Consider the following 18,747-nt stretch of genomic DNA (forward strand, 5'->3'; position numbering starts at 1 on the left):
ATTTGTATATCTTCCTTAGAGAAATGTCTATTTAGCTCTTTTGCCCATTTTTAAATTGGATTACTTGTTTTTTTCTTGTAAAGTTGTTTGAGTTCCTTGTATATTCTGGATATTAATCCTTTGTCGGTCGTATATTTTGCAAATATTTTCTCCCTCTCTGTGGGTTGTCTTTTAGCTCTGTTAATTGTTTCTTTTGCTGTGCAGAAGCTTTTTAGTTTGATATAATCCCATTTGTTTATTTAGCCTTCTTTTCACACACACACACAAATACGGCTGTAGTCTTGGAGCTTAACAATAATGAGAAAAGGCTACGATGCTAAAACTTTTTGATGTCTTCGTTTTTTATTATTTTTCTTATCTTCCCTCTGCCATGGAGATTCTGCAGCAAAGCTCTGTCTCTGAACAATTTACGGTTCAAGAAGATTTTCACTCGATCACATGTGAAGCATAGACTGACTCTGGTTATCTGGCTAACTTCTGTCTTACCCTGTTATCCCCTCTTTAGAAAGGGTTTTTTCTTTGTGTGTGCTCTTTTTTGATTCCTAAACTGTTCTGAATCTTTGAGTCATTAAGGAGTCTTACCCCTCCTCATAGTTTTTGTTAAATTGTTACGGTCCCTTACCTGTAAAATGCCATAAAAGATGATATCAGTACCCCATAAGTGGCCCCAAATGACGGTTTTCCCTTTAAGGTTCCTGAACCATGGAAGAGAAGACCATAAAAATCATTCTCTTTCCAAATGGGGACAAGGTATATGTAGGAAGATGAGGTTTACAAAAATAAATAAATAAATAAAATAAAAAAATAAGATAAAATGCTTTATTGCTTCCCTCACAGCACGCCTGGGAGAAGTTTCCAAACTTTAACAAGAAACTGGAGAAACCTTCTACAGATACTTGTAAAAAGTCCCCCAGATGAAGACCAAACCCTCAAATTTTTGACGATGTGCAGACCTTTATGCATCTACCAGTACAGACTGGGGAAACTAACCGCTAAAGATCAAGAGCATCAGAAAAATGTGTACAAATAAACAATAGTCACTTCAGCATTTTGCTAGTACATTTAAAGCCATCCTTGTACCAAGAGCCTACACCTCTTTATTTTCCTCTGTGTATGGCAGACTCTCCTCTGTGAAAATGTCTGTATCAATATAAAAATAAGCCTTTGAAGTATCATCACTAAAGTCTCTGAGCCCTTAAGAGTGCTCATCCTGGAAATCATGTGCACTGGTTCTTCTATCTATAATAAATGGACCAAAGACTTCTTCCCAGGATGAATTATTTCACTGAAATTAACCTTTCCATTGTCCAGACCTTAATTTTTATTATAACTTTTTATTTTAAAATAGTTTAGATCTCACAAAAAATCTTAAGAAGAAGACAGAGTTCCAATGTACATTTCATTCAGTTTTCCCCAAATGTTAACATCATAAACAATCATAGCACATTGTTGCTGTAGTCTGAATGTTGATGTCCCTCCCAAATTCATATGTTGCAACCTAATGATAAGTGTGACAGTATTAAGAGGTTAGGCTTTTGGGAAGTGATGAAGTTATGAGGGCTACACTTTCATGATGAGTATAAAAGAGGTTGAAGGGAGCTACCCAGCCCCTTCCACCATGTGAGGACACAGAAGACACGATCTATGATGAATGGGCCCTTAACTCACTGAATCTACTGGCACCTTGATCTTGAACTTCCCAGCCTCCAGAACTATGAGCAATACACTTCTGTTGTTTATAAATTACCCATTCTAAGGTATTTGTTGAAGCAGCCCAAATAGACGAAGACAATTGTTCAAAACAGGAAATTGACATTGATACAATAATATTAACTCAATAGCAGATCTTATTCAGATTTCAAAAACTTTATATCACACTTTTAAAATTTTTATTTCTGGTGTATTGTTCTATAAAATTTTATTATGTGAGTAGATTCATGTAACCACTACCAGATATGGGTACAGATTTTTTCCATTACCACAAAGAAACTATTTCACTGTGAACCTTAATTTTGATAATTACAATTGAAAATAGGTCAAATATTAGCAACTTTTTCTGCTTAGAGTCACCTATTTTGAAGTTTTGATGGAGAAAATTATTAGATTTTAAACATGTTTTAGTTTAGCAGGAAACATTTAGAAGATACTAAAATGTACATATGTATAACTGTAAGATCTCTGTTCTGGTTATTTATTGTATAATTGTAAGCAGCAGCATTCTGGCTATCTATTGCTGCACAATAAACCATCCTAAAATTTAGTAGCTGGAAAAACAATCACCATTTATTTTTTTGGTTACAAATTCGCAGTTTCAGCAGTGGGGACAGTTCATCTCTGTTCCATGTAGCATTAGTTGAGTTGGGTACACTGGAACCAGAGGGTTCACTTCAAAGATAGCTTATTCACATGGCTGGCAAGTTGTTGGCAGTCAGTTCCTTTCCATGTGGGTTCTGTACTGTGGTGACTTGGGCTTCCTCACAGCATGGTGGCTGGGCTTTAAGAGTAACAATGGAGAAAGGAAATGAAAGGTACCTGTTTCTCAAGGCCTGGGCCCGGAAACTGGCTCAACACCACTTCCACTTATTCGTCAAGAAGACTCAAAGCCCAGATTGAAGGGGAGAGAACACACACCTCACTGTTTGGTACCGTCAAAATTTTTGTGACCATATTTTAAAACCATCACATTGTTTTCATATAAAGGAATTTGTCTCCTTAAAAATGCTTGGAGTTTTAAAAATATATTACAAAATTGTTAAAATAAAAATAAATTTCAGAAACATCTTAGTAATAAAGTATATTTGTTTGAAAAGGCCCTCCAAAAGACTATTAAGATGTGTATGATGAAACATATAAAATGAGATGAATTTGTACCTGAATAATTTCATTGTACATGGCTAATGATTTTAGCAAGGGCAACCAGATGACACTGAATATCTGAAACAAAAAAATTATAAGAATGAAACTTTTTTTAAACCAGCAATTTTTTTTTTCCAGTGGAATTTTAATTTGGGGCTGATAAGAATAAGCCACAGACTAAGGAACCGATAAGATGCTTGGTCCTGCAGCCAAGAGGCTTAAAATTTTGCCTAATAGCAAAGACAGTTTCTCCTTTTTCCTTACAAAAGACTTTTTTAAATCTTGTATTTTCAAAACATTTATTCAAACTTGGGGATATTCGATTAAATTCTTTGAAATGTGAAACAGGTAATAAAATTATATTTAATATAAAATGGGAGTATTTATCAATTTTCCTTTCCTTTTCCTAATAAATGTATTTCATGTGTTACTCTGTAGTATTATGTGCAGTTAGCACAAAAATAATAATCAGGAATCTTGGTACAAGGGATATTTGATGTTATTGAAGAATTTGGGTTTCTACACCAAAACTAAACAGCTAAAGTTTTATGTAAATAATCTAAAATATGGGACTTGAAATGAATTGTTGCTATTAAAATGTGCTATAATTATAAACATTCGTGTCTTATGAAATGGCTCTAGAAGAACCAAGACCCTGGCAACCTGGAAATTACATGCATTTGTGGGAATGTTTCACTTGAATTTTCTAGTTATCCTTTAAAGTTGTAATATTTGACACTCTTTCCAATTGCTGATATTTTAAAATTATATTTTATTTTTACATATGCTAGTTATTTTTTTATAACATTCAAATGTTTGATTGTCTTTATAGAATTTGAATATGTATGACATTAAGGTGATGCATCTGAAAAACTGGCATCTTAACCTAGGTTTATCTCCAACTACAATGAGGATACAAATAATATATAATTCTTTTTAAGCCAGACCGCAAGAGCTTGTTTTATTTTATTTATCTTTGATAATCGCATAGGATCTAAGGTATTAGTAATCTTCTTGATTCTTCAGTAAAAAGTTAAAGTTTTGGCTAATACTATGTCAGGATACTACCAATGGGCTACTCTTGCTGCAACAATACATAGATCTACAAACTGTACATTAAAGTGGCAAGAGAAAGTTGCATGTAAAATAAGTGTATTCTAATATTATCAGTAATTAAAGTATGGGAGGTAGAGCTGGTCTATTCAACCAGAAAGCAAATATAGATATCCTCTACTTAATACTAGGTACTAAGTCATTGTAGGTAGATCAGATAGTGATGAAATGAAAGTATTGTGCAGAATTTTGAAGACAGAGCTGGTGAAGATTTTATAACTATCTCAAGATAGAGAAGATTCTTCTTTTCTAGTGTTTGACAACCTAAGCAATCTCTACTCTCTGTGAATTTGCCAGTGGTAACTGTTGGAATGCTAGCAATCTCAAATTGAAAACTAGTAGAAAGTCCTAAACCAATACTATTGTCAAATAAGTTCTCGCAGCCATAGAAACTTAGAAATTATAATTGATTCTAGAACAGTGATTCTCAAAGTATGGTTTCTGAATGAGTGTCAGCAGCAATGTCAGGAAATTTACTAAAAACATAAATTATTAGCTACACTCCAAATTTACTGAATCGTAAATTTAGTGGATGAGGCCCAGCTCTCTGTTTTTTGTTTTTTCTTAAACAAAAACTTCTAGGTAATTCCAATGCACAATAAAATTTTGGAGCCACTCTTCTAGAATGAAATAATGTGACCAAATTCATAACATAATGCAATAGAAACAAAAAGAACTACTCCCCCAAATTTAACTTATTCAGTAATCATATTTTTGCATTAATATTGATTTATTCCGGAATGGTTTTCTTATATTTTCAGTAAAGTGAAAAGGTTAATATGTCTATTTAGTTAGAATTCAAGATGTTCAGTATAAAAGAAAAGGATGTATAATTAGTGCATCAAAAATTTAAGTGCAGACACTGTACTATTAGAATTGGATCAGAAATATAAAAATCAAATCATAACTTTACAAAGGAAATTCAGAACATACCCTTTTTAGTTCTGCCCAAAGAAATAGCCCAGGAGATGTGCCCCTTCCCCCACCCCCAATTATTCACAACAGCACTCAGATTCTTGTCTCAATATTAGTTTTGCACTATGAGAAACCAGAGTTCCTTGGAAAACAAGCTAATTCCACATTTGGGTTGAAAGGGAAAAAGTGAGCCTGTAAAATGTTGTTGTGCCAGAAAGCAGAAATGCTTTCACAAATAATGGGGTCATGTCGACATGATATACAAAGCTCAATTTGAAGGGAGCATCTACTAGCCAAATTGAGACAATGGGGCTTCCAAAGAATATTTACACCAAATGATACACAGTAAATCTGAACAACCATAAATTCACAATGATGCACAAAAGGAGGAAACAGTGGCATAAAGGTCCCTAAATGAAGATAAATAGAAGATGAATGTAATTTTTTTGGTCTTGCTATTCAGAATATGTTGGTATTATTGACTCATTTATTGTGTCAATGAGAAATACAGAAGCTAGTAAATGTTAATCCATCACTTGGCATTTTTTTCTTACTCATTGGGAACATAAATTGTGACCCTCAATCAGATAAAGGAACATAAAATTTCCAAAATTCAATTGGAAATAATTATGTCTTTTAAATATTATAGTATCTTCCACCAAGTTTAAATAGCTAGAATTAAAAGGAGAACATTTACACTTATGAGTATGTAAAAACTTAGGTAGGAGGTATAGCTTTTTATTAGTAGAGAGAATAATTAGGTAATCTACTTAACTTGAATTTAGGGAAGGAAACAGTCTCCTTTTGGAATTATGAAACTTTATGCAGTAACTTTATGTAGTAAAATAGCATCGAGATCAAACTACCTGTTAGTAGATAATATCATTCATAAAGGTCGGGACGGGGGAGAGGTCATAAGGAGCCCGAGGTCTTTTTAATTGTGCTAATCAAGGTGTGGAGTGCAGGTTAAACTACTGTGACTTCAGCTCACATAATTTGATAATTTAAATGCTTTCCCAGCTGTTCTTCTTAGCATCTGTACCCACACATTGCTGTCAAAGGACCACCTGTATTCCAAATTCTTTTTCAGTCTAGATGTGAGCTACCAGACCAACACTGGACTCAATGGCAAGCAAGATGGGGCACTGGGTCTAGGTGAAGTAATTTTAGAGAAAGAATTGTTTTACCCTCAGACAGACTTCCCTGTGGACTTTCTTGCTGGTCCTGTGGGATGCATATGACTCATCTCAAGTTAGTGCTTCTCTACAGTGCAGAAATCCACAAACAAGCCACAGCCACATCAAAATTGCTACCCAAACAAGGAGAGCCTGAGTCTTCCATGAAGAGCAGATATCACTTAAAATCCAACAAATCTAGAACAACCCCCCCCCCAAGTTTTACCCCACTCTGACAGCTTTAGCCTTGAGAAGAATTGAGTGTTGTTTTGTGGTACCCACAACTGACTGAATAAAGACCACAAATGAGTCTTGAAAAACTATGTGAGAGCAAAAAGATAACTCAAGACTATTGATGTAAAGTGGAAAATGACTCATTCTAAGATTCCTAAGGCTTTATTTTGTTTACCATGAATTTCTACTCTAAGTCATACCCTTGACATATTTCTGAATGAATACTGTGACTGTTTCTGTTCAAATGTGTACCTACATCTCCCTTCAGATATAGTTTAAGTTATTTCTGTAATTTCTTTTGTTTCCTAACTGTAAAGCTAAACATTGCTTCAAACAGTATATTTTAACTCTTTATTATTCTTCCCCCACAACCTTTTTTTCAAAATATGTACTTAAACATGTTTTCAAATGAATATCATAAAGCCTTTTGAAGTTTATTCACTAGAAGCTTGATCCTTGTGAATTCCAAAACTATACCTGGAAAAATGTGTGAAAAAGTATCTTCAGGTGCACTCAATTATAAAAATGAACCCATAAAACTGATAAGCTAAAAACTGATGGTGAGGTGGGCACCTGGCTTATAGCTATCGGATGCTCTCCTTATTTGTTGATGACATTTTAGAAATAAATAATAAAAGTCATATTTTAAATGTTACAAGTCTGTTTGCCATAAAATCTTTTCTGAGATTGCCTTGTTTTGTTTTTGTTTATGTTTTTATGAATCTTTTCATTTACACTTACATGTTAGTAATAGTTTATAACTTTACACACACACACACACACACACACACACCCCTCTGCTAGGAATTGTATCAAAACTCTAGATCGATATGAATACAATATATCTCTTACAGTTCTCAATTTATTTAGATCTTTTGTAACTTTTCTATGGATATTTTGGGAAACACACACATAATTGTATGTATATAGTATGTTACTATATATCTATATCTATTTATGATCATGTATATAACTTTAAATTATATTAACATTTCATTTTTTAACTGTTGTTATTAAGAACAAATGCAATTAACTTTCATCTGTTAACTTTGTATCCAGTGAACTTACTAAGTTCACTTGATAAATCTAATATATTAGAATTTCTTTAAAAATTTTGATATTCAGTAGATATAGGCAAATAAAGTGTGAATAATAATTTTATTCTTAATATTTTAATCCTATTAGTTTTCTTACTGTATTGCACTGGCTACCATCTCTAAAAAAATGTTTAATGGGAGTAGTCTATATTACCTGAGTCCTGGTATCAGGTGGAACATTTACAGTGCTTTACCACTAAGTGTGTGTGTTGCTACAGGTTTTATTTTGTTTTGTTTAAAACATGATTGGACATTAAATTTATCAAATTTATTCTACAACTATTAAGAATGATAATATAGGGCCGAGCCTGGGGCGCACTCGGGAGAGTGCGGCGCTGGGAGCGGAGCAGCGCTCCCGCCGCGGGTTCAGATCCTATATAGGGATGACCGGTGTGCTCACTGGCTGAGTGTGGTGCGGCCGGTCTCAAAAAGGACAAAAAAAAAAAAAAAAGAATGATAATATAAACTAGTTTTATATTTCTTTTTGGATTAGTTTTAAGTTGTGTTTTTCACTAAATTTGTGAATTTGATCTAAATTTTTAAATAATGACACAGAGTTATTCATAATAACTTCTTATTTTAATGTCTATTAGATCTGCAGAGATTACTGTCTTTTTTCTAACATTGGCAATTTGTAATTTTTCCATTTTTGTACTGATTAACCTTGCTAGAAAATTATTAATGTTATTATTTTTCCCAACAAATTGGTTTCTGACTGTGTTGATTCTCTACATTGTATATTTATATAACTTTTATTCATTTTTTTTTCCTTCTACTTTGGGCTAATTTGACATTTTTCTTCTAATACCTTAAGAATTGTACTTATACCATGTATTTTTAACCTTTTAAAAAATATATAATATACACATTTAGACTTAGAAATATTCTTCTAACCAATCCATAAGACTTAGAGTTTCACTTATGTTTATTTACATTTTTATTCTGTTCAAAATAACTCTAATTTTCATTTACCCATGGCTTATTTAAAAGTGGTTTTACTTACTTTCAAAATTTAAATAAATAGTTATCCCTTTGTTATTAATTTCAAGCTCAATTCTATGCACTCATAATATACTTTGTATATTTCAGTTCCATGTTCATTTAGAAGTATTCTTTCTCTCTCAAACATCTTGATTTTTATTAATATTAATAATTTTACTCATATTATTTTTATGTTTGAAATTTAAAATTTTTTTTCTTTTTCTGATATTCTGATATCTGCCAGCCTTCTTTTGCTTAGTGTTTCTATGACATCTTTTTATATTCATTACTTCCAAGTTTTCTATTTCCCTGTATTTCAAGTGTGTCTTTTCTAAGTTACAAAGGTTTTTGTTTCTTCTTAAATTTTTTATGCAGTATGACTATTTCTGTTTGTAATTAGAGCATTTCATCCATTTATATGTAATGAGATGTCTTAAATTTTTTAATTGAGTTTATTTTTAAAACGATGTTAGATTATACTCAGGGTTCCCATATACCTCACAGCAAGTTTTCCATATTATTAACATCTTACATTGGTATGGTAATTTGTTGCAATTAACAAACAGATATTGATGCATTATTATGAACTAAGTTTTGTAATTTATGTAGATTTCCTTAGCTTTTATCTGATGTCTTTTTCTGTCTCAGTACCTTATCCAGGATACCACATTACATTTATTTATCACATCTCATTAGCCTCCTCTTGGAGGTAGGGACTCAGTGTTAGGGATCCAGTAAAGTCTGGTTTCTTGTACAGTATAGCCATTTGGAACTTCAACTGAAAGGTAAATTCTGGGACCCTCTCATAGCATCAAAATTCTGGAAGCTCTCTTGAGAAGTGCAAAATTCATTGAGGGTAAAAGTAGCACCAAATACTGTGGTCACCTTTGTGAACTCTGGGCCTTCAACTGCTTACTGCTTTAATAGCTCTTACATCTTTAGTTGATTTTCTTTTAAAATATTTTTTCAGCATTTTTTTTGTTTTGCACTGAGAAGGTTATCTGCAAAAAAATCTAGTCCACCTTGGCTATAATAAGCAAAGGCTTTAAAGTATTTGCTCTATATTTCAGCTAGCTTTCCAGAAACATTATACCAATTTGCATTTTTTCCAAAGGTTTATATATTTCCCTGTAAGAATGGATGTCTACCTACATTACATTCACAAAACTAGAGGGCTACCCTGGAGTCCTTTCTTGAATAAATATTATTTATTCAAACTACAGCTAACTTTCTTTTTGCTTTACTAAAAAGCAGTTCTACTGGCAACCTTAATTTTTAAATGGAAGCTTACTTTACTAAAAACAAAAAGAGAAAGAACAAAAACTAAACTAAAACAGCAATAACAAAAAAACACATAAGTACATAAGAAAAAGAGGGAGACTATTTGAAATTGCATGTATGTTTTGAATTGCTTTATTATATATGCATAACTTGGCAATCCTCATGACTTATTTTTTTAAGAAGGTGGTAATGAACATTAATTTAACCACTTTTATTAAGCAAGTGCATATTAAGACATAGACTATTAGCATCTTAATATCCTCTTATCCATACTCGACCCATAAATCCTTTATCATGCATCATTTAGAGTAAGATATGGTAATTTAAAATTATTTATCAATTACTTTTGTACTAGGCAGTGTTCTAAGAGCTTTTATCAATAGCAGCAATGGAAACAACCTTAATTATAATAAAAACAATATTATCAGCCACGGTCTATTTCTCATATCCCACATGCAAGACTCACAGAGGTACATTAAAATCACAGTCTGTTAAACCTCACATCACCCATGAGTTAGGTTTTTTTACTTTCTATTTTTTTACTGATATGAAATTTTTACTTAGAGGAAATTTGGGTATCAAATGGAGCACCCATATACTTCAAAGAATTTTTGCTATGAATGCAAACATCAAGTTATAGCTCATTTAATTAAATAATAAAAAAACTATATGTTTACTACATGGTAAATTTTATGAGGCATTCTTGCCTTAGAAACTTGGTTTTAATTAGGCAGAGCTAAATAAATGACTAGTTCCCAATGATAGAAGAGATTTGTTCTTCTCAGCATGTCATAAACAAGAAATTCAAACTTTTTATACTAAATATTTCTCTCTATATAGGAAGGCCCCCTAATCACTTTTTTGTTTTTACTTACATATGACAATTGGAATGTGGGAAAACCTTTATACATAGATAACTTATATTTCTTGATTCATTTGTACTCTATAATGGGGAATAGTACTCTAGGGTTTCATTAAATTATGGTTCACTGAGAATGAAATAAAAATATACATGAGTAAAAGTATAGTAACTTTTTGAAAAACTTTTTCAGAAAATTATATTTTGTTTCTTAAAAAATATTTTAAATAAGAATATTATGTAATCCATTAGGAAATATCAACTGGATCCCCTTTACAGATAAGAAAACTAAGCCTCACTGGAGTGAGGTGAATTACCTCCCTGCTGAATTCAAGGGCTTAAAGGAATTTAATCTAAAATGGTATTGCTTTTGTTACATTTGATGTGTCAGGTGTAAATTTATGAGGAAAGTATAAAAAAGTAAAAAAGTCAAGAAAACTTCCTTTTTATGTGGATTTGTTAGAATTTGCATATAGCAAACTTGAACTTTTATTTCGAAGCTATTAATAAAAACCTTACTTCCCCCCCCCCCCACTTGACATGCACTATCTACTATCTTTTGGTCAGTTTCAATGCCAGGCATTATTACTTGGTGGTAGTATTTTTTGAAAGAAGTTTAATAGTGTTGTTTTCAGTGCTTAATTCAATAGTAGTATATATTATGGCTGCACAGCTTTTAAGAAATATAGAGATGCTTCCAGAAATTTTTATCATATTTGGATTTACCCTGTAGGATTCCTGATAGGAAGCATTTACGATTCCTTTTTTTGTTTGTTTTTAAATTAATTTTCTTTGATTGAATAACTTGTGTTCACATACATGAAATACAACAAATTTTACTTCTTGGAAGTATGCCCTTTCCAAAGCATCCCTGGCAGAGTGCCGGAATGACCTCTCACCGCACATCTCCCACGTCCCCTGCCCAAACTTTTCAATGGCTCCCCTTGTACTTGATAAGATCTAAACTCTAACCCATAGCATATCTCCTGCCTTCTCTCTCCAACTTCATATTCTGTGACTTTCTCCCTCAAAACTCATGTTTAGCAAAGCTAGCTAACTAGCAGTTTCCAGAGTACATCTCATTCTCCCATTCCTCTCCTATTAGTAGATGGCGTCTCTCTCTGTAACGTTAGTTCCATCTCTCCAGTTTTCTCCAATTAGTCTCCATGCAAAACTGCACTAGGGAACATCTGCCTCACTATTGCAATGCTTTGAACCTACTGGTCCCCTTAACATAATGTCTAATAGAGAATGGGGTTTCAGGAAAGCTTTCTAGCGGATGATACCCCCTAATCAGAAGTCATGATGTTTGACATTCACTAATTGCTTATTGAAAATAAAATAAATGATTTTTAACAATTTTTTTATACTTACAAAAGTCCTATAAGGTAGTCAGAGAAACAATCATTATTACCAGTTAACAAATAAGCATAAGGAAGCTAGATAGATCAATTTAACAAGGTCACTTAATAATCATATAAAAATTCCTGGACCAGAGCATAGTTTTCTTCATGCCTAAGCAACTACTCTTTTCAATTTTTCAAAAGTGTTTCCCAGCCCCCCCATATATATATATATATACGTATATATATGTATGTATATATTTATTGTGTAGGTGCTCAAAGGTGATATGACAATTTTCCCTTTTCATTAAAAAAAAAATGAATAAATATTTTGGCGCTTTGACTATTCAGTCCAAGAGTTTCCTTTTACTTGGCAGCAGTGAAAATAACACCCAAGGGCAGTGAACCAGACTTGGTTTCTCTGCCCTCAGATCCAATTTTACCCCTCTCCTTTTTTGCTTCCAATGGAAGGGGATTCTGACCCCTGCAGGCTGCATTTTTCTGCTTCCCATGCCAGGTGGCCTCCATCCGGGTTGATCCCATGGGAGGTACTAGCAAAGCTACTAACTGAAAGGGAGTATCTAAGGCACCTCTCACCTTTTACATGTCCCTCAAGCAGCAACCTTGGTAGCAGCTGGTTTTCTCTGTGACTCTAGCCAACTTCTGCCAGACAGGCTCACCGGGGTCCCAGTGTCTGTCAGGGCACCTCGAACACTACTGATACTTCCTCCTCCATTTGACCGTCTCTATCCTAGGGCTTGATGGTTGCCTGCTGTTGCTAGTCTCTAGGTTCATTCACTATCAGTTTCTTCATAACCTGGGTGACCTAAATTCTGTCCACTAAAAATAGTTGAGAATACCTCTTTTCCTGATGGGACTCTGACTGATTTAACCAGGCTACCAAATACCCTTAAAGCTGGGTTAAATATTCAAATGTATTCTTAGGTTGGCAGGTGACAAATGAGCAAAGTGGGCAGGTGTGGAACAAAATATCCCCAACAGAAGGAAGACAGAAATGCGAGTGTAATGATAAATGGCACCTGTTGTTTGGAATCAGGGTAGGAAGACAACAGGGAGAGGTGGAGAAGGGAGAATATAGTGGTATGTTTGGTTGTCCAAAGCCCCTCTACTCAAAACAGCCTCCACTCCCATCTGCATCCATATCCTGACGTTGTTAGAAATGCAGAATCTGGGGCTCCATGCCAGATCTATTGAATGTGAATCTGCATTTAAACAAGACGCCCAGGTGGCTGACAGGCACTTAAAATTTGGAGAAACTACTAACCCAGAGGATCCCTCACTGAAGGTGTGCCTCAGCTCCAGCCAACTGCTGCTATGTAAAAAAGGGTTCCCCATGGGATCTAACCTTCCCCTTTTCAAGAGAAATATGAAATTAACAACAAAAATTTATGAAATCCTTAGATTTTCAAATATTGGACGTATTATTTAAGGATATGCATGTCAAATAAAACTCATCCCTGTGCCCTATCGGACCTGCAGGTCCAGTCGGCTGCATACAGTTAAAGACAAGAGGCATGGGGTTTGGAACATATGTCAATAAAGCACATTGGCATGTCTTATTGAAATTTGCCTCTGCCTTACTCGATTTTCTCTTTTCATGGATGGGGTCACTGTGGTTTACACAGCAGAAATGGTAGCTGAAAGACACACAGCTCGTAAGAGGCCAAGCAGGAACTTCATCAAACTCCAAATACCCACTTTCTCGCAGTATAGATTTGCTTTCACATGTAATTGGTCAGTGCCCTGGTAACCCAGGATCTATCCGAGGTGTTAAAATCCCGGGATTCCCCCTGCTGTATCTCTAGCAAACAGAGCAATGGTTAAGTGCAAAAACTGCCTCACCGTTCATAAAGTAGACGTTTAATTACCAGGAGCTTCTGTGTTCCCACAGCAGGATGCATAAAGTGAAGGAAAGCATAATTGTGGCACTGGTTTGGAAATTAAAGCTCCAGCAAGGAAGGGCATGCGGGGAGCCAGATGGTGTGGAGCATAAGGCAGTGTGCACTCAGCCGTCCCCCACTCTGCCTGGTCTCACTGGGGGCTGCCCCTGGGCCAGGCTCCCAGCTCTCTGTTTAGGGATTGCCTGTGCCTGTTTTTTACAAACACTCCTCCTCTAGCAGTTTCTTCCAAAAGGCTCAGGTGTTTTGTTAGTGGTTAGGGAGCAAAATTGCCAAATGGTCAGGAAGTACAGAGAAGAACTGGAAGGCAGTAATTCTGGGGTTTCTAATCTGCCTTATGTGACATATTTTAAAACTCACCTGGGTTCTGGAAGAATGTTCAGAGTAAAAGGAATGCTGCAGCACATGCCTTGTGTTTGTGAATTTGGACCCCTGAACTTGCTTGCTATGTACCCGATTCTCTACTCTTTTCCCCTCTGGACTTTACACGAAAACATGGAAGCCTGGAGAAGATATCATGGCACCTGGGGACAGGGGTCCACCTTGTCAAGCCCAGTTTCTAACTGCAACTTTCCTCCAGGAGCATCTGTCACACTTCCATGGTATAACTCAAAGATATTCCTGCTCCAAGGTTGGCTTCATCTTCCAATTATTTTTTTCACTGTCATTTATTCTGGTATTTAGTTTTTCTTTCAACAAGTATTTAGTGAGCAACTATTATATGCCAGGCACTATTCTAAATTCTGGAGATAGGGTAGTAAATAAGATGAATAATAAGCATGTTATATGGTATAGACGTATAACAATATACTGTCTTGGAAAATGGGATATTTGGGGCAGACACATGTTCATGCACACACACGTACACACGAACACACTCCTCAGGATTGTGGAATTGAGAGCAACAGGGGGTAGGGGTCACCACTTAAGTTAGGATGACCAAGTGTGGCATCTCTGGAGAGGTGACAGCTGAGTTGAGGCCTCGATGATGAGAAAGCCAGACGTACAAAGGTGCAAAGATGGGGAGAGAGGAAAACGTTCCATGAAGAGGGAAGATCACTGATAAGGATGGAGAGGTGGGGAATGACCTTGTGTGTTCAGGAATCGAGGTGCGCTGGTGGAGGGGAGAGAATGGCAGAAATGAGATTGGATAGGGGTGGCAAGATCTGCATTGTGTAGGACCATGTAGACCAAGGTAAAAGTTTTAGTCTGATTGCAGTGAAAATGCAATTGAAAGTCTTAATTCGTAATGTAATTTGTGCTTTAATACTAGTCACTTTGGCTGTAGGGTGGAAGATGGGCCATACGTGGGCAAGAATGGGGTTAGGAAGAGCAGCTAGGAGCTGCTGCTGGAGTCTAGGTGTGGAACACCGATGGCCTGCCTACGATGATAGTACTAAGAGTGGTAAAAATAACTGGGCTGTGTTTGTGGGAAAGCTGCACTCTGGGCAGCTCCTGCTTTATCTATACCAAACTAATTTATTGATTTTATTATTTAGAATGATAATGTCAGTCCTCTCGATGCAGAGTATAGATCTCAATGACTCAAACAAAATGGCAAAGAGGGATATTTGGTATGTTAAGAACATTTTCTATTCAAGGTTCATTGAGGACTCTGAAAACTTGAATTTGTTTATAAGCCATCATGTGTCCAGTGATGAGTAGAGGATCCAGAGAGCAGACAGCACAGAGCACAGCCGGAAAAATGTGGTCACAATGCTGGAGAAGAGCCCTCGGGATGCAGCCCTCGGGATGGGGTCACCTGTGGGAAGAAGTCTCTTTGGCTCCTGAGAATGAAACTAGGATGGTGTAAGCTTCCTGGGGCTCCTGTAAAAATCAGCACAGTCTGGGTGCCTTTGAACAATAGAAGATTATTTCTCTCAATTTTTTAGACTAGAAGCCTGAGATCAAGGTGTGGGAGGGGTTGGCTCCCGAGGACTGTGAGGAAGCATTTGTTTTAAGCCTTTCTCCCAGCTTCTGATGATTTACTGACAACCTTTGACATTCCTTGGTTTGTAGGAGCATCACCCCAATCTCTGCTTTTGTATTCACACAGTGTTCTCTATGTGCGTATCTGTTTCCAGATCTTCCTTTTTTACATGAAAAGCAGCCATGTCAGATGATGGTCCACCCTAATGAGCTCATCTTTAATTGAAGACATCTATGAAGACTATTTCCAAGTAAGGTCACATTCTGAGGTATTGGTGTTGGGAGTTCAATACATCTTTATGGGGGGATACTATTCCACCTAAAACAATGACCGTTGGAGGAAGTTGATGAGAGTTAGGTTTTGTTTCAAACCAAGGATCAATTTTTTGACAGCCAGAATTTTGTAGCCTTGGGGAAAGTCTGCTTTCTTCTATAGGGAGTTCCCAGTGTCTGGAGGTTTTCAAGAAGAGGCTGAAGGATGCCCAGCCAAGCTTGATGTGAACTGGGATGTCTACACTGCATTAAATGATGGGTTAAAATGATCTCTACAACTCTGGATTAAAGCATTTTCTTACCATAAAAATCTCATGAAGTTACAACAGGGGTGAACCACCTAGAAAACATTACGCTAAGTGAAAAAAAAATTAGACACTAAATATCACACATTGTATGATGATCCTATTTCTGTAAAATGTCAAAAAAAAAAGGGCAAATCCATAGAGACTGAGAGTAGATGAAGTGGCTGCCAGAGCCCGGGGACAAGGAGATGGAGGGGATTGCTAATGAACAAATGGGTTCTTTGGGGAGTGATGAAAATGTTCTGGAATTAGATAGTGATGATAGTTGCATGTCTTTGTAACTACCAAGAAATCGCTAAATTGCACACTTAAAAATAGTGACTTTTAAGGTATGTGATTATATCTCAGTACAAAAAGAAAACTCAAAGGGGGCATTATTGTTCCCATTTTAGAGATGAGAAAATTTGGACTTAGAAAGGTTAAAAACCTTAGCAGTGCTTAGAAAGTTAATAGCAGAGCTTAAATTTGTATTTATCTTTATTCTTCTCTGCTTACAAAAATAAGTATCCTACGGACTGCCTGTCTGACATTTGATCTCTCCATAGAGATCTGGTGGTAAATGTACATTTTTTTGGAAGATATTCTATCATCCAGCCTGTCTAGTTAGTTAAGCTGTCCCCAGGCTTGAAATATTGGTATGAAATTTTTCTTTCCTTCATGGTCAGAGAGATGTAGAGAGAGTTTTCTTTTCTTTCATAAGGTTTCTGATTCTCTACCAAAGGAGTAAAACCCTGATGAGACAAGACTGGCTGCTAATTAAGATACGATTTCCTGAATGTAGTGTGTGCATGTGTGTGTATGTAGAAGTCTGTCTCTGTATGTGTATTGTATAAAGGGTGGGTTCAGTGTTTTGACCTCGTATTAGTTTCCTATTTCTGCCATAACAATAGTACTACATTAGCAGCTTAAGACAACACGTTTATCATTGCGTGGTTTCCTTGGGTCTGGAATCTGGGTCTGGGTTAACTGGTTTCTTAGATCAGGTGCTAAAGTCAAGGTGCTGGCCAGGACTGTGATCTTATCTGAAGCTCTAGATTCTCTTTTCTGCTTATTCAGGCTGTTGGAAGAAGTCAGCTCCTTGTGTTTGCAGGACTGGCATCCCTATTTTCTTGCTCATAGTCATCCAGTGGCAACTCTTTGCTCCTAGGGGCCAAACTCAGATCCTATTTGCATGACCCTTTTATAACATGGTGACTTTCTTCTTCAAAGCCAGCAGAAGAATCTCTTTCTTCATTAAGATGGAGTCTTGTATTTAATGAATGTTCTCATGGGAGTGACTGTTCCATCACTTTTACCGTATAGCATAACCTCATCAAATCATATAACTTAACACGTCGTGTTCATAGTCCACCCATCTCAAGGGGAGGAGACTATACCTGATATACACACCAGGGCATAGAAATTTGGGGAATTCTCCACCCCACAGGTATGAAGTTGTATTGATCTGAAATTAGGTCAACTTGATTTAGTTCTATTATTTTTTCAGAGGCCACTATTTGAAACATTGCACAGAAAGAGCTTTCATGAAATGTACATAGGAGGCAGGAGAAAGTAATGGCTGTAACCTCTAAAGGTTTACCATATTTTCTGCTGCTAATTCAAAAACTGCTTTCAGGTAACATTTGTGTCTGACATCCTCATCAATAGCTGCCAAATGGCTTAATGAAGTGCTTCTTAAGGTGTAGATGAACAAAAATTATCACCTAATTTCTGAGCACCTAATTGTATTAGTTTTCCAGAAACTAAGAAACAAGAGAAATTTGTCTTACAGTTCTGGAGGCCGGGAAGTCCAAAATCAAGGTGTCAGCAGGGCTGGTCCCTTCTGAGGCCCCTGTCCTTGGCTTGTAGACAGACGGCTATCTTCTCCCTGTCTTCACTTGCTTTTCCTTCTGTGTATGTCTGTGTTCTAATCCCCTGTTTTCATGACACCAGTCATATTGGATTAGAGCTCATCCAAATGACTGCTTTTTAATTAATTACCTATTTAAAGTTCCTACCTCCAAATACAGTCACATTCCGAGGTACTGGGGGTTAGGACATCAACATACAATTTCTGTGGGGTATGATTTAGCCCATAGCACCCAGCAAGTGTGAGGCACTTAGAAAAGGTATTATTATCCTCATATTACTGGTGAGAAAGTTAGGATAGAATAATTCAAGGTCAAATAACTAATAAGGGGCCATGGAAGCTTTTGAAAGCAAGCTGCAGAACTACCTATTCTGGGCACTTTTAGGTGCCCCAAACTGTATGGCAGGTTCCAATTTACCTCTGAGGTATTAGAAAAAAAGCTGTTGCCCTGGGACACCATGAAGGAAACCTCAGAAGGCTGTATTAAACCTGTAGCTCTTTTCGGGACATAAATTATCCTTGCTTTTCCTGCTGCATGAATGCTATTCAAAGACTTTTTGTTTTACCTCATCCTCTGCTTTATGATGAATTTGTGCGTGAAAAGACTCATTAAGGACA

This window comes from Galeopterus variegatus, unplaced genomic scaffold (genome assembly GCF_000696425.1).
Source record: "Galeopterus variegatus unplaced genomic scaffold, G_variegatus-3.0.2 Scaffold51, whole genome shotgun sequence".
Lineage (NCBI taxonomy): Eukaryota > Metazoa > Chordata > Mammalia > Dermoptera > Cynocephalidae > Galeopterus > Galeopterus variegatus.